At 46.1% G+C, this 23,805-nt stretch overlaps 1 pseudogene; it reads right to left on the reverse strand.

Moving 5' to 3' along the window:
- Positions 1–5,872: 5,872 nt before the first annotated feature.
- On the reverse strand, positions 5,873–6,460 carry LOC131825518 (threonylcarbamoyl-AMP synthase-like; annotated as a pseudogene).
- Between the last annotated feature and the right edge of the window lie 17,345 nt (positions 6,461–23,805).

The raw sequence follows: 23,805 nt of genomic DNA on the forward strand, positions 1-23,805 counted from the left end.
TCTCCAAAGGTGACATATTGTGTGATTCTATTTATATGATATTCTGGAAAAGGCAAAACTACAGGGATGGGCAGATCCGTGGTTGCCAGGGGTTGGGGTGGAGGGAGGGTTTGACCAAATGGAGGGGCAGCAAAAGGGGATTTGGGGAGAAGATGGAAGTAATTTTCATCTTGATTGTGGAAATTGCTACAAGACAAAAATGCACTCATCAAAACTTGGGCCTGTACGCCACAGAGTTTTATTATATCTAAATTACTTTAGTAAATCTGACTTTTGACCATTCTGTCATTCTAGAATGGAAAATTCCTCAAGTCTCTATGCTCCACACTGCCTGCCCCAGTGATATTAACCACAAGAGCTAGCATTTTGTAGTCTAGCTGCGTGTCTAGCACTTGGGTAATCCTTGCTTTCCTGAGTGTTCTCCTTAGTAATTCACCCAATTATTCAGGCCCTGATTCTTAGACTCATCTTTGACTCCTCTGTTGACCCTATACCCTACATCAATCCCATTAGTAAATCTTTTGCACTTGACCTTCAACACACACCCTGAATCTGAACACTTCCCATTATGTCTCTTGCCATCACTCCAGTCCAAGCTAGGATCAGCTTTCAGCTGCCTAAATGGCCTCCCTACCTAAATGGCCTCTTGCTCCCTGCACCTGTCTGGATGGGCTAGGTTATGTCCAGAAGTGGCATGCCCACTGTGGGCCAGTTGCAGCTCTGTTCCACATCTTTTCCCTCCAGAACCCAGGAGGATGGAGCAGTGTCCACGTTGAACACTGCTGGTCACAGAGACGGTGGGTAAGGACTTCTGGAGAGACTCGCACTGGCAACTGATTAACAGCTTAGCCTTTAAGTGACACTCCTGACTTCTGTTCAGTGGTCACAGCCCATGGCCCCACTCAGCGACAAGAAGTGCAGCCCACCATGTGTCCAGGAGGTGGAGAACTGGAAGTATGTGTCCATCAGCTTCGTGACAACCATGACTCTTTAAAATCTCTTCTCCAAACAGTGCTCAGAGGGATGTCCACGACAAAGGCAATCCCCTGCTCAAAATGCTCTCATGACTTCTCCTGACAGTTAAATGAAAATCCAGAGTCCTGACTCTGGCCTTCAAGGCTTACTAACTTCATCCTGCTTCCAGCCTAGCTCTGGGCACACTCTACTCTTATGCTTTCTTGCCAAACCCAACCATCTCTTAGGGCATTTCTCTGTGTTCTCCCCCACATATTGCCATAGTGCCATCTTTCTCATTGTCCAGATGTCTGCTACCTCTTCCCTCTTCAGAGAGGGGATCTCCCTGACTGAGATATCATACACAGCATAAACCCCGGTCAGTTTTCCCCTTATCCAGCTTAATTTTTCTTTTCATCATTCTTATGCCCTGCTATTACATGCTGTATTATTTGTTTTTGCCTGACTCTCCCACTAGAATTTAATTTCTATCTATCAGGACAATGACTTGGCTTTGTTTCTCCATCCCTAGTGCCTGGAACAGTGTAGAGAATATTCCTCCACAGAGTAGGACCTCAGAAATTCTTTGTGGAATGAATGAAGCACTTTTACATCTATTACCCCATTGAAACTCCTAAGTGACTCAGTGAGGTAAGAACTATTATCATTGTCCTCCTTGACAAAGGAAGAATCTGGAGGCAGGAAAGGGATTTGCCTGGATTCAGGGACAGGGTTTGCATTCAATCTCAGCATCTGATTTCCAGGCTCCACCTCTTATTTTTTTTTTTTTAAGATTTTATTTATTTATTTGAAAAAGAAAGAGAGAGAGAGAGAGAATGGGAGTGAGAGGGAGAGGGAGAAAGAATGTGAAGAAGATTGCACTGAGCCCGACACAGAGCTAGAACTGGAAATGGGGAGATCATGACCAGAGCTGAAACCGAGAGTCAGACACCGAACTGACTGAGCCACCCAGGTGCCCCCTAGATCCCCTCTTCATCTCTGTCTTCACTATGCTGCTTGTGAAGCCCAGCTTTCACTGACGAAAAACCAGCCAGTTGTGGAGGGTGCCTAGGGAAGGGGAGCAGATGTGGAAGTTCAAGCAGTCCTTTCTGACTGAAGATCCCAGGGTCCTCATAAAGGCAGAGAGGTTTGCCGGCCCTGGTACACCTAGTCTGTGGGCCCACATTATGGTGAATTCTTGCCAAATCAGATAAGAATTGTGTGACGGAACCCAAGGAATGCACAATGCACTTTGGCACTGATCTATTTGGGACCTTAGAAATATGCAGAGCAGGGGGTCCCTACGATGGTATCATTTCCTGCATTGTCTCAACAAATATCTATTGATCCCCTGGATCCCGAAATTGCTTCCCTAGCAGCTGGTCCTTGATACCTTTAGAGAATCAGAGTCACAGAATTCTGAGGGTAGGAAGGAGAGTCAGGACAAGCAATCCGTCTACTTGTATCCTTTTAGTTCGGGGCAAGACCTCTGGGGGCATGGAGATTACAGAGGGCTTTCTCACACATCCTCGCCCTTGATCTTCACAGACCCCTTCTCTCGGTGAGAGTCACTGTCATCCTTCTCCTTAGGAGGAAGATGTGAGTGCTGAGGCTCAGGCAGAGCACAAGACTTGCCTCAGGCCATAGACCCACAAGCAGTTTTGAAACCTGAGCTTCAAAACCTGCTTTTCTGATGGCAGGTTCTCATTACTAGACCACAAACAGGATCCATGGGACCCAAACACCCTGGGATTCCTTAAGAGTTAGATTAGGAAAGGGGCCCCCCCACAGGAACATCTAATGTTGGGGTCTGTTTATACTTGATCATGGACCGAACTATGTTCTTCCTCAGATTCACAGAGTAAAGCCCTAACCCCCAGCATCTCAGAAAGTGACTGTATTTGGAGATAGGACCTGCAAACCAGTAATTAAGTGAAAGTGAGGCCCTTACAGGTGGACCTAGTCCAATGGGACTGGTTTCTCTTGTAAGACAGGAGGAGACATGAGGGGTGTGTGCGTGCAGAGGAAAGGCTATGTGGGGACCAAGTGACAAGGAGGCTCTCTGCAAGTCAAGGAGAGGCGAAACCAACCCCACTGACATCATCATATGGACATCCAGCCTCCGTAATGAGACACAACAAATATCTGTTGTGTAAGTCACCCCATCCGTGGCATTTTGTTATAGCAGCCCGGGCACACGAATAGTACACATGTCATGAGTGTGTGCATGGCTACAGAGAGGCCACCCACAGGATAGGAGTGTTTACTCTGTGGTCTGAAAGCATGAGGTGTTTTCACGAAATGAATGCTAACGATAACCCTGTGAGGAGGGTTCGGTCATGGTGCCCCTTTTATGACTAAGGAAAGTAAGACAAAGTAGAGTCACTTGCCCTGAGCTGCACATTTGTAAAGTGTCAGGGCTAGAATTCGAATCCAGGCAGCCTGGGCTCCCAAGCCCTTGTCCCGAAGGATCTAACTGAGTTAGCTGTCATCATTCCCAACATCCCAGAGCCAGGTCACGGTGGACCCAGAACTCCAACTTCTTTGTATATCATCACAGACGGAATCCCTGGAACTCAAGAATCCTAGAAGTCATTCACTGGAGGAAGGGAAGGGACCCAACTTGAAAGAGCAGAAGCTGAAATCTATGTAGGCATAGAATGAATCTGTTGGGGGAAGAGGCATGTGATAGAGAGGTCTGGGCCAAGTAAAAGGTGAGGGGAGAGGGTAATGTGGAGCCCGAATTTGGGAAGGCTAGGAGGGGGGGAATGTAGAAACCAGAGACCTTTGAAGAGCATGGGGTCCCCCACCCCCTTTTTATAACCTCTCCTCCCTCTTGCTACTTGCCCATGGATAGAGAAGTGAAGTAACTTGCCCCAGGCCACGTCACAAGGCAGGTAGCTGGCAGGTGTCCTTGAATCTCAAGTCCACTCCCCTCTTACTTCCTTGATAGCTACTCACAAGGCACCTACTACGGGCCTGGTACCGGAGGCTGACAATACCCAGGCGAAGGACACGGCAGGCCTAGCCCTGGGGAGCACACAGTCTGGAAGAAACGGATACATGTGCAGATCAGTCCCAGGGTGATGAGGACCATGGTAGACAGGTGATCGTAATCATCAGTGTTCTATCGCCTCCCGGTAGCTTCCTTCTTTCCCAAGCAGTGTATTGGGCCTGTGCTCTCTGCCTTGAGAAATCTGATAGAGTAGAAGGAAAAAAGGCCCGTTGGTCTCTGCCTCTCGTGTTCCATAATTCTAAACTCTTCAAGTTCCCCTGGGGCAACCCAGGGCAGGTAGGGGGATAGATAAATATCCCAGAGAAGGAAGTGGAGGGGAGTGCTTTTTCCAGACAGGAAAACTCTTCACAGGTGCTGGGGGAGGGAAAGAAGACAAGGAGTTAATTAAGGGGAGAGAGCTGAGAGCTCGAGAGCAGAGACTCTGTTCACAAAGGGGGTCCGGGGAAGGCAGCAAGACCTCAGAACAGGTGTGCTGGTGGTAAGATCCATGCAGACAAAGTCACGGCCACCTTGCAGAGATTTAGAGACCCAACATGGAGTGAGCATTGCCTATGTGATGCCTGAACTTGGAAGGGGCCATGAAGAGAAAACCAGGGATGTCTTTAAGGCGACCTGTAATGAAGAGATGCCCCAGGACCGGGGAGACACCTCCCTTACCACAGCAACCCTCAAGAATCTAGAACATAGATTCACCACTGGAGAGAGGGGTAGCACCACACTGAGGGAGACTGACTTGGGATGGGGTTCAAAATACAGATCAAGAGGGGAGAGATGAAGATAAGGAAAGACATGCCTGGCAGGCCTGAGATGCATGCCTGCCCCATCGTAGGAGAGGCGAACTGAAGTACGTGAGCACATGCTGGCCCAGGACGGGCAGGGAGAGCATCCCAGGCCCAGGGAACCGCACATGCAGTAACACTGAGGGGCAGTGGCTCATGGGCCACAAGGAAATCAATGTGTTAGAACTAGGACGATGTGGAGCAGTGGAGGTGCCAGTCCAGAGAGGGAAACCCTGTCTTGATGCAGCTTACACACCGGGTACATGGGCCCGAATTCATCTTGAACATAGGCTATCGACACATTATAATCAAGGAAGCTGGAGGATTAGTACTGGGTCTTTAAAGTCTCTTTAGGAGCAATATAGATGTTGGTGACCTCTTAAAATGAGGAAGTATGCAAAAGGACAGCAAAAATGGCAAAGAACTGAAAAGAACAAGGAGAGGGTGAATGGAAGAAGAGATCTTCAACAGCAGAATCTCCTGGACTTTTTTTTCTTATTTTTTTAGAGAGTTTTATTTGACAGAAAGAGCACAAGCAGGGGAAGCGGCAGGCAGAGGGAGAGAGGGAAGCTGGCTCCCATTAAAGCAGGAAGCCCAATGCTGGGCTGGATGCCAGGGTCTGCCATCATGACCTGAGCCAAAGGTAGATGCTTAACCGACTGAGCCACCCAGGTGTCCCCCACTTCTTTGAGAAAAATAACAGAGATTTGTTTTCCAATTTTTAAATTTATTTTTATTTATTTATTTTTTTGGAGAGAGAGAGAGAGAGTGAGTGCAAGCAGGGGAGGGGCAGGGGAAGGAGAGAAAGAATCCTAAGCAGGGTCCACACTCAGGACAGAGCCTGATGCAGGGCTTGATACCCTAAGATCATGACCTGAGCTGAAACCAAGAGTTAGATGCTTAACTGACTGAGGCACCCAGGCTCAACTCCTCCCCCTCCCCCGACATTTTAAAATTTGGACCTCCCTGCTCTCACCCCTGCCAACTGAGCTCACTTCCCACCCTTAGTCTGAACTGATGGACTCTCTCCACCAGGCATTACAGCACGCTATATCACCAGCCTCCCCAGTCAGAGGAAATAGTGTCCGGGCTGGGGCCTAACAATCTCTATCCGGACCTTCTGTTAGAGGATGAATGATGTCACACTTTCCAGATAGAGACAGTCAACCATAGTCGAGCCTGGGCGATACTCAGGGCTCTGGCCATCCTCAATTGGTCCCTCATCAAAGACCAGAAACAACTGAGGCCAGGGGTACTGGAATTCAAAGACATTCTGAGAACCTGCCCGAGAGCTGAGGTTGGCACTGGTGAGAGAGCAAATGGTGTCCCAAACACCTGAGCCAAATCTTGCATGAAAGCATGATCAGGACTCCAGATGCCTGTAAGAGGAGTAAAGGGTTCAGGTCCTTACTGAGCTCCTGGGAGCGTTCCAACACCAGGGTTACTGGTGCCGGTAGTAAGTCTTTCAGGAGCCCCTTGGGTACTTTCACATGGCAATATCTGAAGACATTGGCCATGTGCCCCAGACAGAAGACTGGCAGCTGGGCCTGGCTGCAGCCTTGGAGGAGGTACACAGTGCCCTGCTGGCCAAGCAGGTCAGGCCAAACAGTGTGCTGGTGGGGACAGCCACCACGGTGCCAGGGCACAGCTTGGCCATGGTGGCCCAAAGCACCTTGGTCCAGAGTACATGATCCAGGCCATTGGCCCACATGGCCCAGCTCCTGGGCAAGACCCAGGCCCCCAGCGCTGCCTAAACTGACGACTGACAAAGCTCAACCCGGCTGTGGCCCTCAGCCACCTGCAAATCTCCTGGACTTAATTCATGATTGGACTTTGGGGGTGAGGCACACAGAGGAGTCAAGGATGATGCCCAGGTTTCTGACATGGGTTAATGAGTCAACCATAGTGATGTTAATAGAGCTAGAGTTACAGGAGAGGAAGCTATTTGGAGGAGGAGATAGTGAGTTGATCTGTAGATATGACGAATTTGCTATATCACTTAGGAAGCTTTTGGCTGCAAGTAACAGCAAAACAAAAGAAAAACCTATACCAACAATAATACATTAATGAATTATTGATAACATAATTGGAAGCCCCTGTCCCAGATAGGATTCAACTGGCTGGTCATGAAGGACCCAGGTGCCATTCTTCTCTTGTTGGATTTGACCTATTTCTCATGGTTACAGATGGTTGTCATGACTCTAATATTACCAAGCACAGCAATATCTAGAAGGAGAAAAGAAACCATCACTCATGTGTCTATCTAAGAGAGAGAAAAGTTTTCCTAGACATTCCCAGAAATCGTCCCGTCTGGGTCACATGCCCACTCCCTAAGCAATCACGGGCTTCCACCGATTGTCAGGCAAGGATTGGCAGCTGAGGAGTCGTCCACGCACCACTCCTACTAGGTGACTGTGGCACGTGCAAACGGAGATAATGTTGGAACCAGTTGGAGAGGAGGAACGGAAGACAGATTTCGGCTGAAGATAGCACAGAGCTTGAATGAGGAAAGCTGTAGATGAGCCCCTGCGGGGACAGAGCAGAAAAGAAAAAGAAGCCAAACACAGAACTCTGGAGAATACCACTATTTAAGGCAGTCCCTGAGGAAGAAAAATTGCAGTGCTATGGTTGAGAACTTGCCTCTGGATTCCAGCAGACCTCGATGGGAAGTCCAGTTCTCCTGCTTATTAGCCATGGTCCTAACAGGTAAAGATCCCTTCATCACCCTGAGCCTTCCGTCCTCATCCATAAAATGGAACCAGGAAGTCCCACCTCCTGGGGCTGCTGCAAAGAGTTGATAAGAAAATGCCCACACAGCCTCATGTGGCCTCAGCCCACAGCAGCTCTCATGGGCACTGGTGAAGAAGAACAGCCTAGACAGTGTCTTGAGGGGTGAAGGGAAAAGCCAGAGAGTAACCAGGATGGGATGGTGTCATTGAAGGCATGGAGCGAGAGGATTTCAAGGAGGAAAGAGTGGGCAATTATGTCATCTGCTGAAAAGAGGCCGGGTCAGAAGTGGACTGCAAAATGCCCTTTGGATTTAGCAATTAGAAGGTCACTGGCACCCTTGACAAGAGCACTCTGAGTGGAGTGCTGGGGTTGGGAGCCAGGATGCAGAGGGTCAACAGTCAAGACCAGAATTTGACTTGCCTGGCTACGAACCAACATCAATGTTCTTTCGCATGATGCCAGGAGGCGCTTCGTTTGGAAAATTCCCGTTTTAAGTCATGCCTCAAAAATACTCATTTGGAGAGCCATACACAGTAGGATTCCACAATCTGTGAATGAAACGGCCCCTCTTCATCATTTTTAATTTTTTTGTGGATACGGGGAAGGTGGTTGTTTCCTTTCATTAGAAATATGTTGCGTGCTTTTGGAGGATTTGTGTTTACATTACCGTCTTATTGCTATATGGTTCTTTTTTATATAACATATTTTACAACCATAAAAACAAACAAACAAAACAAACAAAACCCAAACAACATATGTGCTTCACATTAAATTCAGAAAGTTCAAACCCCTCACTCTGTGCACGTTTTTTGAGGCAAAGTGTGGGACTAGGAAAACCCTCTGAGAAACGTGCAATTTGACAAATCCGCCTTTAAGAAATGATAGCAGTTGCTTTCGAGACCGGTTTGGTCATACGGATCGTGTTTGTCAGGGCTGTCATTAAAAGCCTAATATTTTTCCCATTGCAGAATGTCTCCAAGTGATTCAGACATGGGCAGAGGCTAAGCACAGTCAATTTTGTGACCTCCCTCGTGCTACCCACCCCCTGTCCTGGCTATCTCAACTCCCCAGTGGATGATCTCTTATCCCTAGCAACAACTGCAGCTGCTACTGTTTCTTGACTCTGGCGAGGAACGTAGGCTTAAGGCCAAGTCTACTGTCCAGGGCTCCCCATGGAAGATGCTAGAAGAGCACTACACACTCTCTCACCATCAGTGACCCAAGTTCACCATCTCGGCCGAACATCTGGATTGCAACACACAGAGTTCAGAGGTCTGGCGTGTGTGTCTGCACCTGGTCTAGCTGTTTAAACGGAGCTGACCTCAAACCAAACACCCGGCCTCAGTGCTGTTATGTACACGAAGGCTGGGATGCCAAATATAAATATTAACTTCGGCATCTTCTCCCTGCAAGACTCTGTGACTCAAGGATGCGTATTAACCATCCAACTGTGCACAAAAGCTACCGCATTCTATTCTCTGAGTACTGAACTCCTCTCCAAGGAAAGCCGATCTCCTTTCTGACCATTGTGAATGTTTGTTTGCTTGCTTTAATAATATCACAGCACCTTTCCACTGAGGGGTTCGCTGTCACCTCATCGGGTGGGGGGCACGCTGCAGATGTGCTTCCCATCCCCAGGAGAGGCTTGTGAGCAAGCACCATATGTTATTAAGACCTCTCAGAACTCATTGTCATTGCCAGGAGCACAGTCAGGGACACGAGAGGCAAAATGGGGCCATGAAGCAGACCTGGGTCCTCGATGCCCAGCAGCTCTGAGCTGTTACTCGTCTTTGAAGTCAGCTAAAGAAGATAGATGAGAGGCACGGGGGGGGGGGGGGGTGGCAGGTGTGGCTGAGAGCAGCCAGAGGCAGAACAGGTGTAGTAGTTTAAGGAAATGGTAGAGCATGACATTCCTGGGCACAGGAATGGACCTAGTTTTTCTGTTTCAAGAGAGACCTGAAGATACAAAGAGCATGATTTTTTTTTTTTTTTCTTTTTAGAGAGAGACTGTGCGTGAGTAGGGCGGGGAAGGGCAGAGGGAGAAAAGAAGAATCTTTTTTTTTCCTTTTAAAGATTTTATTTGCTTATGAGAGGGAGCAGGAGCAAGAGAGGAGGTTGGGGCAGAGGGAGAAGGAGAAGCAGGCTTCCAGCTGAGCGGAGAGCCTGATGTGGGGTTCAATTCCAGGACCCGGGGATCATGACCTGAGCCAAAGGCAGACAGTAAACAGACTGAGCCACCCAGGCCAAAGAGGGAGAGAATCTTAAGCAGACTTCATGCTGAACGCAGAGCCTGAGGCAGGGCTCCAACTCACGACCCCAAGATCATGACCTGAGCCAAAACCAGGAGTCAGACGCTTAACCAACTGAGCCACCCAAGCACCCCCCAGAGAGCATGGTTTCATTTCCATAAATGTGTATTACCAAACTGATGATAATATCCAAGGTAGTAAGTGCTGGGGGACAGAGGCGTGCACAAAATCCTATGGGGTTACGAGAAAAAAAGACCAACCTTAACTGGGATACTAATAAAAGTTTCACAGAGAAAGACGCATTTGAATGGAATGATCAATCATTCTTTCATTTGACAAATGTTTTTTGAGCCCTGTATGTGCCAGCACCACCCTGAGCACCCCAGGGAGGACAGACAAGGTCACTTCCATCAGGGAGCTGACTCTTTCAGGAAGGTAGACCACATGCGTCGTGGGTACTGGTCCCTGGGAGTTGCCCTTTTGGAGACAACATTCTGTGGGAACAGATGAAACAATCAGACAAGTCACTTCAAAACTGTGCCATGGGGGTTATGATCAGAGAAGGACAGGAGGCTATGGGATGGTAAGAAGGGTATTTGGTACTTGGAAGAGGGGGCAGTTCTGTCCTCCAAGGACGATTTCACAGCACCTGGACACATTTTTGGTTGTGGAAACTGGGGGAGCGGGGTGCTGCTTGCATCCAGCAGGTCAGGGCCAGCGATGCTGCCAGACACCCTACAATGCCCATCTGACAAGAGACTCCAACAGTCTGCTTTTGAGAATTATCCCACAGAGAATCATCCACCCTGAAATGTCAGTAGCGCCAAGGCTGAGAAACTCTGGCTTAGCCCTAGGTCAGGGGATGCTTTGGGGAAGAAGTGCAGTTCGATTTGAGAAATGGAGGATGCTGGAAGTTCAGAGGCTGAGGAAAAGGAGTCCAGGATCTAATCAGAGTTTGAAATAATGATGAGAGAGAGTCATCCCTGGGAACTCCAGCCAAGAAGGCAGGGAAGGTGGAAAGGAGTTGGTAGGAGATAAAACACAGAATCTGTTCTGTTCCCAAAGTAACTAGACAGTCTTCTATGCTGTATGAGAAAATGCGGGCTTGGTCTGGAGGGCATGATGGCTAATACAATCTCCCCACTGCCACCTCTCACACACATCTACCCCTCTGGAAAACTTTAAATCCAGTGATGTGATTTCATTTGTTTTTAGAAAATCCTCTCTAGGGGCACCTGGGTGGTTCCGTGGGTTAAAGCCTCTGCCTTTGGCTCAGGTCATGATCTCAGGGTCCTGGGATCGAGCCCCACATCAGGCTCTATGCTCAGCGGGAAGCCTGCTTCCCCCTCTCTCTGCCTGCCTCTCTGCCTACTTGTGATCTCTGTCTGTAAAAAAAAGAAAAAAAAATAGAAAATCCACTCTAATGGCAGTGCAGATGACTGGAGAAGGATGGGGTGGGGGGAGAGATTGGAGGCACAGAAGAGACTGCTACAAGAAAGAAATGATGACCGCAGGCCATGACAGTGAACATGGGGAAGCTGCAACAGACTCCTGAGAATAGACTTTTTATTTTTGATGATTAATTGGGTGTAGGGAAGGAAGGATTTGCTTAGGATGACTGTGAGCTTTCTAGCTAAGGGCTAGTGTGAGCAGTGTCGTGTGTGACAGGGAGGAAGTAATGTGTAGGGGACATAGTTCAGTTTACAAATATGGTGCTGATGGTCCTGTGGGGACTTCCAAGTGTACACATCATGTTCACAGGGAGAAAGGCAGATCTGGTGTGGAGGAAAGGCAGGCGCTGGAGACGTGGTTTAAGACTGAAGTCTTAAACATGGAGAAGGGACTCAGGTACAGCGCCTGGTGAAAGATGAGAAGACAAAGGGCAGAATGCCGGAGTTGAGGGGCAGAAAAAGAAGGAACCACAGAGGATGAACCAGAGACATAGGAAGGGCAGTGACACCCACTGAGGAAGGGCCTCACTTGGAAAATAAGAAAGTGGTCAGGCTGTCCAATGCAGTGGAGTTTAAGTAGGATGGGAAATTAGATGAAGCCATTGGACATGTCAATCAAGAGGTCATTGGTGACCTTTTCAAGAGCAGTTTCACTACAATAGTGAGCATGGAATTTACTTAAAAACACTCGATTACCCAAATGTAGAGGAAGAAAATGGGAAATGAATGTCTTTATATCTGGACAGAATTTGAATAGCAGACATTCTGTAGAAAAGGGGTAAATTGATTAAGCCGAAAACCAGATTAACAACAGGCCAAATAATAAGAGTTATTGTATAACAAAAACAGAAGTGTGGAGGCAAGCAGCCTCAGAGTCCACTCTGCAGCTTAGCAATGTCTTAAAGAGTCTCGACTCTTTCTACTTTTTTGCTCTGTCACTCTCATGCCGGTGACCACATGGTCACAAAATGGCAGCTGCTGTTCCAAGCTTCACATCCTTACATACATAACAGTACCTAAAGCAGGAAGGAAGATGCCAGGGACCAAATCTTCCTTTCATTGGAAGATTTTCCCTTCCGTCTTGTCCCATGCCTTCTCTTAGACCATTGAAGATGAAGGTAAACAGGACTGCCATTAAGTGGCTTGCACCCAATCGTGATTCTTGTCCTGGGGTTAGGCCCATGGCCACTTGAATAGAACTGAGATTCTGTTCACAAAGAAGGGGACCTGGCCATTGGGGTGACAACCAGTAGTGTCTGCCATAGGAAACCATCTTTTCATAGGGAGAGGGGAAATGAACCAGCGACCTTACAGAATGGGACAAGCCCTTGGGAAGCTTTGAAAAGAATGATTAGCTTTCATCGTTAATAGTCACAGCTGAGACATTATAGAGAGATCCCCCACTAACTGACCACGCACTTTGAGCAGGCGTCCCATGGCTCTGGAGACCTTCTGTATCAGCGACATCAGGATATAGGTAACAACTGGGAGGGCGATGTTGGCGATGAAGTATACTTATTGAGGGTCTATTATGCGCCAGACACTTTATATTCATATTCTCAATCTGTAAAACACAGTGAGTTGGATAGATGCTACTCATATGGCCGTTGTGTAGAGGAGAAAACTAAATCATGTGGAGGTTCTGTGACTTGCCTGAAGTCCCTCAGCGGGTAGCAGCTGACCCAGGACCGCCTCACCCTGAAGTCCGTGCACATGCTGATGACCCCTTACTGCTGCCCTGGATAAAAAGAAGCCCCTGGGAGGTTTTGTCACACCCTGGAGACGGAAGCAGTCACGTGTGGGAACAGAAGCTGCAATGCCGTGAGCTTTTCCCTTTTACCAGTGTCCTGAGATTTCAGCATTTCATTTCCCCACACAACATTGCAACTAAAGCACATCCAGCCGACGGCCCATTCCCTCCAGCTTTCCACCCTCATTAACGAGCTCGCTGGTCTTAGCCTGGCACCTGTGCGACCCAGAGACCGAGGTGGGAAGGCACGCTCCCAGGCTAGGTGCAGGGCATGGGAACTAGAACTTCTTCCTGGTGGGAGCAGTGTGGACGGGACAGTTTGGGGGACTCGGATGATATTCTGAGGGCACTCATATGGAGGAAAGGGGGACCTTCCACAAACGAGGACGGAAACTCTTGGGCGCTCAACAGGTTCTCAACTGGAATTTAGGTTCATGTCTTGAGGCGAGAGAAGTAGAACTTAGGGGACTAACTTTCTCGGCTCTGTGCTCAGCATTCCAGGGGCATTATGTCCCCGAGCCTTACAGTGAGGTCATGGAGAAGAAACTTTTATGATCTCTGTTTTATAGATGAGGAAAAGGAGGCTGGGAGCATTTAAGCAATTTGCTTAGGGTTGTATAGCTAGTGAGTGGCCGAGATGAGATTGGACCCACCAAGATCCATCCCTCCACACGATCACCTGTAACCATGATGCTTTGCTCCTTGGGGATTCCTTAGGTACTGCTGTGAAGACACAGCTCCAGGAACTGAGTGAACCCAGGGCAGGAGCAGGAGGAAGGGGTTCTTGGAACCTACAATCTTTCTGTTTCTTTAAAGTCCTATTTCTGTTCCAAATACAATCCAAAGTGTGTATATTTCAGGAGGAGCTCACATACATAATTTAAATCACAGCAGCATGTTGGAAAGGCATTTTAACAGCACCACAAATAAAAGCAAAGAGGCCATAAATACTATATAACCCCTTCGTGAGGCCTATCGTGCCCTGGGGGTTGGGTGAAGGGGCCTTGTGTTTTTTTCCAAAAGAGAGAACCCTAAGGCAAGCCAGCCTTTCTCACAGTTAATACAGGCCTGCTCTAGACTGGGTCTTGACTAAGTCCTTTCACTGACCAGAACCCAGTTCCAGGCACTAATGTCAACCCCTCTATCTCTTGAAATTGCTAACAGAATTTGGATTCCTCTTGCCAGACACTAGAGCTATGATCCAGAAATGGCATTATCACAAGTCATAATCAAAGCTTAAAGCAGAGTTGTGCCTGAGTGGCTCAGCTGGTTGAGCGTCTGCATATGGCGCAGGTCATGATCCCGGAGTCTTGGCATTGAGCTAAGCATCGAGCCCCACATTGGGCTCCCTGCTCATGGAGAAGTCTGCTTCTCCTTCTGCCTGCTGCTCTCCCTGCTTGTGCTCACTCTCACTCTCTCTCTCTCTCTCTCACTCTATCTCAAATAAATAAGTAAAATCTTAAAAAAAAAAAAAAAAAAAAAACCCACAAAGAAAAAACCTCAAAGCAGAGGGACTCCAAAGCAATAGTCTACCCATCCGACCCTCCTCTAGCCCACAGTGCACTTATAGGGTACCCTAATATGTGACTTAGAAAACTGCATCTCTCAGTCTGAGTGATACAACCTTGCGCCAGGGTACAAGACATAGTGGGTGGAGGGCAGCCTGGATTTCACTCCTCGCTCTGCAAAGCACAATAAAAAATGGCAGCACTGACCCAGGTCTGGCCTCAGATTCCCAGAATGTTTTCCAGTGTTTAAAAGCAGGAAGCTGGGGGACATGTTCTCACCCAGCTTAAAGGGAAAGAAGGAATCTGAGAACTCTTTTCTTGTTGAATTACTTAAATCCTGCAGCTCAGCTTAGAAAGACTCAATTAAGAGGAGTTGTTGGAAAACCTCAGAACCATGAAAGGCCCAAGGCCATGTTCAAAAAGCTTTCAAAAACTGTTAGCACGGAACAATTTTGTTTAGTTCACAAAATTGGCATTGACCCGGCCCACACCTCTCCCACTAGCTTCATCTCAGCCTCATTCCCAACTCCTCATAACAGAGGTAGAAGGAAAATGCAAGGCTTTGGAGTGTGGGTTCTATATTTCGGTTTAGAATTGGTCACAGTACTTTTGAGCTGTGTGACCCTGGGCAAGTTACTTAATTTCTCTGAACTCCAATTTTCTCACAGGTTTATCACAGTGGATAAGTGGTATAGTGACATATACAGCACTTTATATTATGCTTGCCCCTTGGAAAATGGAGAATGCATAATAATTACTATTAACCCAAGCAGTGCTGGAAGAAAGAACTCAGGAGTGGTCAGCCAATGCGACACTTCCTCTCTTCTTGCCTCAGTACCCACTGAGGTAGTGACCAGTGTGATAAGAAGTATGTATGTACGACTAGAAGTGGGCATGACCAACTCTATCTTTTTTTACTTGTCGAGCATCTATCGATGAGGAATTGACCTAAGTGTGTTGGTGAAGATAAAGATGAAAAAAAAAAAAAATCCACTACCCTTAAAGAGTTTGCAGATTGGTAAGAAAAGACATGGCAAAAGGGCATCTGTTATTATCAGTTCATAAAAAACTGTGCAGGCATCTGTCATTTATCTTCTCTCTGTTCCATCCATCACCTGGAGGGGCAGCCCTTCCTGCATGTCTTATGACACCTGATTCATCCTGGGGACAGCTGCCTGGACCAGAGCTAGACACTGGACTGGACCAAGCCAGTCAAATTCTTTCCTGGGAATTTAAAACTGAGTGGCTTAGAATTCAGACTCAGGAGGAAATTAATCATGATGGTCTGTCTAATATCAAAAGCATTATAACCTCAAGGCTGCTAGAATTCTCTGCCTTGGGCACACCAGTGACTAAAAAGAGAATTTCAGAGGAAAGGAATAATGGGATGCCAGGTAGCTTTAGAAAGACATGGCAGAAAGAGACCGAGGGAGTAGTCTTCTAGGTTCCTAATGGCTTTTCAGTCCCTATGAGTCTCAGCTATACTTACCCCTGCCCCAAATGGGACTTCAAAGTCTTCTCTTCTGATAAACCCCTTTTTATCCAAGCAGTGGATGCCCCCTGGTTCCACAGAAGAGCTAAATGTGTAGGACCCACTGACTGGAGATAAGAAGCTGCCAAAGGCCACTCAGATAGGATTCTTTTAATCAAAATAACTGCCTCTTGAAAGTCTGAGTAAATTAACCGTTTGGTTTTAATCCAAACAACTGTTTGGCAATTGATCTCATTTGAACAGGTCCAGGAAAACAGGAGTATCCTCTTTTGCTCAGTACGCCAGGATGGTAAGTGATGGTGGGCCATTATGAAGAGTTCCCTGAAAAATACATACTTCTGGGGAAATAAAATTCCGAAAGTTGTGGATAAAAAAAGAAGTGCAATTAGTATTATTTTAGGCCCTTTCAGCCCTTGTGATTTTTAAAGGGAGCCAACCACTTATTTTGAGGTCTTGGGTTTCTTGAGTATGTACTTAGTGGGCTTAAGGGACACTCTGTGTCCACATCACACATTGTGTAGAAGACCGGGACAGCCGGTCAACGACCCAAACATAGTGTCCACCCAAAAGATCTTGTAAAAAAGCATAAACACAATTACTTTTATCTAAGCAACCTTTCTGAATATCCTGGGCTTGCCAGTACATTAGCAACATTACTTTGCCATCACTGAAGCCTCTAAAATTTAATTCAGGGAAGTCTATGAAAGGGGTATTGTGTTTGAGGAATACGTATAGAGCCTGTACATCAATTGGCATCTTGGGACTGCTCTGGGGCATTGAGGTCAAAGTTTAGTGATGCATGGAGTTGTCGTCCTAATGGTAAGTATTGATCAGTAGCCTCAGAAACAACCAGCACACACGCAGCCTTGCCCCAGCCAGACTCCAGCCTCCTGAGAAAGGAGTGTCTTTCCCAGAGATCCTTGAAAAACAATGCATGGAACACTCAAGCCTACAATACAGAGAGGCACTAAGATAGTGAATGACTGTTTCAGTAGGATAATTGGAAAATGATAATACCATGCACCATCTGCATAGCTATGATACCTAGGACGAAGAGACTGAAAACCAGTAAACATCATCTACACATAAATATGTACGTTTTTCTATTGCTCCCATAACAAATTACCCCAAACTTTGTAACTGAAAGTAAGACAGATTTATTATCCTACCTCTGTAGATCCTAAATCCCAGCTGGCTGAATGGGTTTCTCTGCTCTAGGTTTCACAAGGCCAAAATCAAGGTGTCAGCAGGCCTGCATTCTTTTTTGGAGACTTTGGGAGGATGAATCACTTCCAAGCTCATTTGTGTTTTGGTTGAATTCAGTTCCTTACAGATGTAGAGTTGAGGTCCCTGTTTCCTTACTGGCTGTCACCTGGGTGCTGGTCTTTACTCCTAGAGCCTGCCCACATTCATTCTCATGCTTTACTCATTGCCCACCACCCTCCATCAGTGCTGGAGTTCCTTCCAAGACTTGAAATCTCTCCAACTTCTACTTCTGCAAAATCTCTCCTCCCTTTGGCCAGAGAAAGTTCTCTGCTTTCAAGGGGTCATGTGGTTAGATTGGACCCATCTGGATCATCCAGAACAACGTATTTTAAAATTTGTAATTTTTTTTTTTTAAGAGAGAGAGGGAGAACATGAGCAGAGGGAAGGGTAGAGGTAGAGGAAGAACTAAAGAAAGAAGCAGACTTATTGCTGAGTGGGGAGCCCAGTGTGGGACTCCGTCCCACGATCCTGAGATCATGACCTGAGCCGAAGTCAGACTTAACCAACTGAGTCACCCATGTGCCACTAAAGTTTGTAATATTAATTGCATTTCTAGTCCCTTTTGCCATGGTACATACCATATTCACACAGTCCAGGGACATTTTAGGGGACCCGTTATTTGGCTTACCAAAATATACATACAATTTTATATCCTGAGAAACAGGATTGTAGTCAGTTCCCTGGTGAGTCTGCATGGTAATATAACTGAGCAAAATGCATCTGATGGTGGATTAGTTAGTTCTTGCTGCATAGCAAATTGCTCCCAAAGTTAGCAGTATAAAACAATGAATTGTTACTATGTCACAACTTCAGTGTGTCAGAATTCAGATGCAGCTCAGCTGAGTACCCCTATCCCAAAGTCACTCATGAAGCTGTTTACAAGGGCTACAGTTCATCTGAAGTTTTAGCTGGGGCAGGCGGTGGGGGGGGAGGTGGTTAAGGATGTACTTTCAAGTTTATTTGTATGTTGGCAGGCCTCAGAAGAGTTCCCTGAGGTGTTACTAGCAGGCCTCTGCTCCTCACCTCATGGGTCAGGAGAGACTGACCTGAGTGTCAGTCTGCCTGAGTGTCTGCCTGAGTGTCCTCCCAACATGACAGCTGGGCATCAGAACGACAGTGTGGGCTGGAGGCAACTGGGAGAGGGTGTATCAAGAGAAAACAAGAGCCTCCGATGGAAGCCACAAATTTTATTTTATTTATTTATTTATTTATTTATTTTGAGAGAGAGAAAGAGCACATGCCTCCTATGGGGGCTGAGGAGAAGAGGGCCAGAGGGAGAGGGAGACAGAGAACCTTAAGCAGGCTCCACACCCAGCGTAGAGCCCGATGTGGGGCTCAATCTCACGACCCCGACATCATGATCTGAGTGGAAATCAAAAGTCAGATGCTTAACCGATTGAGCCACCCAGGTGCCCCCACAATTGTTATTTAACCATCTGAACCATTTTTAAGTGAGCAATTGTGTAGTGCTAAATATAGTCACATTGTGCATCAGATCCCTGGAACTTTTCTGTCTTGCAAAACCGGCACTCTACACTCATTGAATAACTTCCCATTCCCCTCCACCCCTGGGAACCAGCATTCTACCTCTGTCTCTATGAATTTGACTACTCTATGTGCCTCACATAAGTGGAACCATACAGTGTTTGTCTTCTGGTGACCGGGATATTTTACTAAGTATAATGTTTTCCAGTTCATTCATGTTATTGCATGTAATAGGATTTCCTTCCTTTTCAAGGCCCCCAAAATACCCTGTAATATGCATTATACCACACTTTCTTTATTAATTCATCTGTCAGTGGGCATTTGAGTTGCTTCCACTCCTTAGCTGTTGTGAATAGCGCTGCAGTGAACACAGGTATGCATGCATCTCTTCAAGATTCTGCTTTCAATTCTTTTGGGTATATACTCAAAGGTAGGATTGTTGGGGTGCCTGGGTGGCTCAGTGGGCTAAGCCTCTGTCTTCGGCTCAAGTCATGATCTCAGGGTGCTGGGATCAAGCCCCACATTGGGCTCTCTGCTTAGCAAGAGCCTGCTTCCCCCACCCCACCCCACCCCACCCCACCCCCCACCTTCTGCCTCTCTGCCTACTTGTGATCTCTTTGTCAAATAAATAAATAAAATCTTAAAAAAGAAAAAAAAAAGCAGGGTTGTTGTATCAGATGGTATTTCTATTTTTAATATGTGAGGACCCTCCATACTGTTTTCCATAGCAGCTGCACCACTTTACATTCCCAAAAGTGCAGATGTGTTCTGATTTCTCCACATCATCACCAACATGATACCTTTCATTGTTTTATTTTGTTTTTATTTTTATAGTGGCCATCCTGCTGGGTATAAGGTGATATCTCACTGTGGTTTTTGCTGTTTTTTTTTAAGATTTTATTTATTTGACAGACAGAGACCACAAGTAGGCAGAGAGGCAGGTAGAGAGAGAGAGGGGGAAGCAGGCTCCCCGCCGAGCAGAGAGCCCGATGTGGGGCTTGATTCCAGGATCTTGGGACCTGAGCTGAATGCAGAGGCTTAAACCCACTGAACCACTCAAGTGCCCCTCACTGTGGTTTTGATTTGCATTTCTCTACTGACATCGAGTGTCTTTTCATAAGCTATTGGCCATTTGTATATATTCTTTGGATGGAATCCACAGTCTTTCAAAAACCTAATATTGAAAGTAATAGCCATCACTTTTGTTCTACTCTATTCATTAGAAGTGAGCCAACAAGCCCAATAGTAGGAGGCATCATCCTGGGGTCGGTCCATCTTAGAGGCTGCCAACCACAGAGCATCAAGCGTCCAAGCAGAAGGATGACTCTGGTCATCAGTGTTCCAAGGAGCTTCTCCTAAACTTCCCTTATGATAAGTATCACTTGGAGCATTTATTAAAATCAGATTCTTTGGTTGTTCCCCAGAGGTGCTAACTCAGTGGATCTTGGATACGGCTTGGGAATCTGCTTTTTTAAACAACTGCCCGGTTGGTTTTTTGTTTGGTTCGTTGGTTTTTGTATTTTTTTTAAGACTTTTTTTTTTTTTAATGGGGTGCCTGGGTGGCTCAGTGGGTTAAAGCCTCTGCCTTCTGCTCAATTCATGATCTCAGGGTACTAGGATCAAGCCCCAGATTGGGCTCTCTGCTCAGTGGGAGCCTGCTTCCCTTCCTCTCTCTCTGCCTGCCTCTCTGCCTACTTGTGATCTCTGTCAAATAAACTCTTTAAAAAAAAATTTTTTTTTTTCAAGTAATCTCTACACTCAACGTGGGGCTTGAACTCACCACCCTGAGATCGAGAGTCGTGTGCTCTATCGACTGAGCCTGCCAGGTGCCCCTGTTTCTCAAAGATATAATTCACATGCCATAAAATTCACCCTTTTAAAGTATACAATTCAATGATTTTAACATATACAAAGTTATGCAATTATCACCACTTTCTGAGAACATTTCATCACCCTTAAAGAAACCCCTGTCCATTAGCGCTCACTCTGCTTTCCTCTCTCCCACCAAACCCCCGGCAAACACTGATCAACTTCCTGTCTCTATGGGTTTGCCTACTCTGGACATTTCGTGTTAATGGAATTGTACATGAGATGACCTTTTGTATCTGACTTCTTTCACTTAGTATAATGTTTTCAAGGCTCATCCATGTTGTAGCATGTTCTCCATCCTTCTTTTGATGGCTGAGGATTATTGCATTTTACGGCTGCATCACATTTTATCCACCATTTGTTGATAGACTCAGGAGATTCTTATCATAAAGGAAGCCTGAGAAAAGCTGCACACTTAAGTTTTACAGTTTAGATGCCTAAGGATGCATGGAAAAAATGCAGGTTTCTGGGCCTAAACCAAATCTCCTGAATTAGAATCAGGGGAAATGCCCAGGAACCTGTATTTTTTTATTTTTATTTATTTTTATTTTTATTTTTATTTATTTTTATTTATTTATTTATTTTTTAATGTAAGCTCTAGGTCCAGTGTGGGGTTTGAACTCACGACCCCGGGGCACCTGGGTGGCTCAGTGGGTTAAGCCTCTGCCTTCGGCTCGGGTCGTGATCCCAGGGTCCTGGGATCGAGCCCCACATCGGGCTCTCTGCTCTGCGGGGAGCCTGCTTCCTCCTCTCTCTCTGCTTGCCTCTCTGCCTACTTGTGATCTCTGTCAGATAAATTAAAAAAAAAAAAAATCTTTGAACTCACAACCCCAAGGTCAGGAGTCACACACTCTACCCACTGAGCCAGCCAGGCACTCTGGAACCTACATTTTAAACAAGCATCCCAGAAAGATTCTTTCACACAGTGAAACTCAGACTTGGAGCAGTAGCAAGAAGAAGTGGTAGCAGGAAAAGTGAGGAAAATTATTCCCTCTAAGAACATTATTCCCAAGAAGCACCTTTCCAGCCATTTTCAAAGGTAATGTGGTAAGATGGCCATTAGCCATTTAGCAATATGACTGACAAAAAGACCTAAACAGGGGCGCCTGGGTGGCTCAGTGGGTTAAAGCCTCTGCCTTCTGCTCAGGTCCTGGGATCAAGCTCCGCAGGGAGTCTGCTTGCTTCTCTCTGCCTGCCTCTCTGCCTACTTGTGATCTCTGTCAAATAAATAAACAAAATCTAAAAAAAAAAAAAAAAGACCTGAACACCTGAGCAGAAGCCATATGAACAGCAAATCTTGACACACAGGTAGGAGGGGGTCAAAGGTGACACTTCTTCTTGTGCCTGTTCTGTTTTCTGTTTTGTCCTTCTGCAGACCCAGCACTCAGCCAGACCCTGCCCCCACACCAGTTTCTTCTGATATAGGAATTTAACCACCTAGGTCTGATATCATAGATTCTTAAGAGTGGAGAAGGACTTAGGAGTTTATCCTGTCCAAAGGCTCACAAACACAGCTAATTTTCCAGTCAATTTTAGGATTCTTTAAAAAATTCTGCTTTCCGGCAGCACCTGGATGGCTCAGTGAGTTAAGCGTCTTACTTGTAGTTGTGGCTCAGGCCATGCATAATCTCAGGGTCCTAAAATGGAGCCCCTTTCAGGCTCCATGTCCTACGTCAGTCTCCTCAACAGCACGGAGTCTGCTTGAAGATTCTGTCCCTCTGCCCCTCAACCCCACTCTCTCTTTCTCTCTTGCTCTCTCAAAGAAATCTTTTTTTTTTTTTTTAAATCCTGCTTTCCACAAAAAAAAAAAAAAAAAAAAAGTCCTGCTTTCCAACACTGCCTCCCACTCTTCTTCCCACATACATACACACACACTCCAAAAGTTTCAACGGGTAGCTCTGGGTCCCTGAAATCTGTGGTTTTGCAAAGCCCTCCAGGTGAATCTGACAGTCAGCCAGATTCAATAACCACTGCTCCAACACCCTCGTTTTTCACAGCAGGAAACTGACCCAATATCAGACAACTCCAGGAAAGAACATTTCCTAGAACTTAGGTCTCTTAGATCCTCATCAATATCCTTTTAAACCTGTGTTGTCAAAATGTCTCATCACTGGAGTAAATACCATATAGAATTTGAGAATTCAGTATTCACACCGGGGTACAAGCTACACATAAGCTTTCAGGATTTAGGTCTGTCCTCGGCACCATGAAGGTCAGCTGACTCATGTTAAGCAGCAAGAGAATGAAGGATGAATGAAATTGCCGTTACCAAGTTAATACTGTTTGGAATCACAGCCATTAATATTTCAATTTGGGGGGTATCTCCAGGTGGTTTGATCATCATTAAGATTTAGAAATTAGAAAATCTGGACTTGAGCCATATCATAAATATGGAGAAAATGCTCACTCACATTCATTTACCATAAACCTGGAAATAACAACTTTCCAGTTCAGTGGCTCTCCAATCTCACTGTGTATTAGAATCACCTGGGAGTGTTTAAAAATAAACCATGGCCCAACTCCGACCCTGAAGACCTCAAGAAATAGAGTCCAGGGCCAAGCCCAGGCTTATGTATTTTAAAAATAAAGTTCCTAAATGAAGCTCCCTCAGGTTGCCCTGATGTAAGCAGGGTGCACAACCGCTATGCTAGCCCCTTCAATGTCTAGGAAATGAGAATAATTACAAAACTTTAAGTTTCACATTATATTCCGGAGAAACATTTTCATCCTGAATGGGCTCATGAAGGAGCTCGTTCTGTGATCCTACAGGCTGGGAATTATAATCAGGAACATTTGTGCACCGGTTTATAATTTGCTAAGTGCTCTCACACACATGTCACCACCCAGTTATGATTATTTATTAAGTGTCTATCATACCTTTCCTGCTACAAGTTCAAGGTGGTGGATTCTCCTGCCCATTCTAAAAAGAGCTCCATTAATGAGGCTTTTCTTTTTAGAATTTTAAATAAGGTAAAGGGAAAAAAAAAGTCAGAAAACCGGGCAGAAATCTTTTCTACTGGAAAATTGTGCCATATTAATGACGCGAGGACTCCTTGAACATGTTATGTTGAGACTGGGCTAAATTCAGCCTCAGAGGTTCATGGACCCTTGAGGTTGAAGTAATGATGAGAAAGGAAACGGGGAAAATGTGAGTTCTAAACCAGTGATTTTCAGATTCTAAATGGCATATAAATCAACTAGGGATCTTGTTAAAATGCAGATTCCTTTTCAGTAAGTCTCCAGTTGGATTTGCGAT

Source organism: Mustela lutreola, chromosome 2 (genome assembly GCF_030435805.1).
Source record: "Mustela lutreola isolate mMusLut2 chromosome 2, mMusLut2.pri, whole genome shotgun sequence".
Lineage (NCBI taxonomy): Eukaryota > Metazoa > Chordata > Mammalia > Carnivora > Mustelidae > Mustela > Mustela lutreola.